This window comes from Ailuropoda melanoleuca, chromosome 14, assembly GCF_002007445.2.
Source record: "Ailuropoda melanoleuca isolate Jingjing chromosome 14, ASM200744v2, whole genome shotgun sequence".
NCBI classification, from domain to species: domain Eukaryota; kingdom Metazoa; phylum Chordata; class Mammalia; order Carnivora; family Ursidae; genus Ailuropoda; species Ailuropoda melanoleuca.
The window spans coordinates 36,483,276-36,484,082 of NC_048231.1; the positions used below are offsets into that span (position 1 = coordinate 36,483,276).

Below are 807 nucleotides of genomic sequence, written 5' to 3' on the forward strand. Positions count from 1 at the left end.
AAAGCAAAGCACATCTGAAAAGGATTAAATGGACATTCTAAAAATGAAAAATACAACCGTTAAGGTAGAAAAGTTAAATAGGTTAAGTAGAAGAATAGATATCTTGAAGCAAAAATACTGAACTCTAAAACAGACATTTGGAAATCACACAGAATGCAGAAAAATAAATAAGTTAAGTGGATGATATGAAAGAGTAATTTAAGATCTGCATAACAGAAAGAGAGCTCCTGTGCTCATTCTGGCAGCACACAGACTAAAATTGGAATGATACAGAGAAGATGAGCATGGCCCCTACACAAGGACGACATGCAAATTCACAAAGTGTTTCATACTTTTAAAAAAAGAAAAAAGAGTAACTCCAATATATTAAGTTGAACTCTCTTCGTAGGTCGAAAATGGTTGCATTTCATACAGTTTTACCTACAATGTCTAATGCAAGTGGTGGAAAGGAAAACAATAAAGAATGTGGGAGGGACTCCTGGGTGGCTCAGTCAGATAAGCATCCCAGCTCTTGGTTTCGGCTCAGCTCATGGTCTTGGGGTCTGGAGATCAAGCCCCACATTGGGCTCTGCACTGGATGCAAAGTCTGCTTGAGATTCTTTCCCCTCTCTCTCCCACCCTTTCTTTTCCTCTCCCTGGTTGCACTCTCACTCTCTCTCTCTAAAAATAAATAAAATAAAATATTTTTAAAAATGTGGGAAAGAGACAATGTTTAGAGAGCTGACAGCTGAGAATTTTGCAGAATTAAAAAAACATGGGTCCTCATATTGACTCAAAACAATAGAAATAAAGTGTAGTGGACCTATC

At 37.4% G+C, this 807-nt stretch overlaps 1 non-coding gene across 1 annotated transcript; it reads left to right on the forward strand.

Annotated features, from left to right (window-relative positions):
- The first annotated feature begins 229 nt into the window (after nucleotides 1-229).
- On the forward strand, nucleotides 230-336 carry LOC117796233. Its single transcript, XR_004620599.1, has one exon. It is a non-coding gene; the product is annotated as a U6 spliceosomal RNA (small nuclear RNA).
- Nucleotides 337-807: the final 471 nt, after the last annotated feature.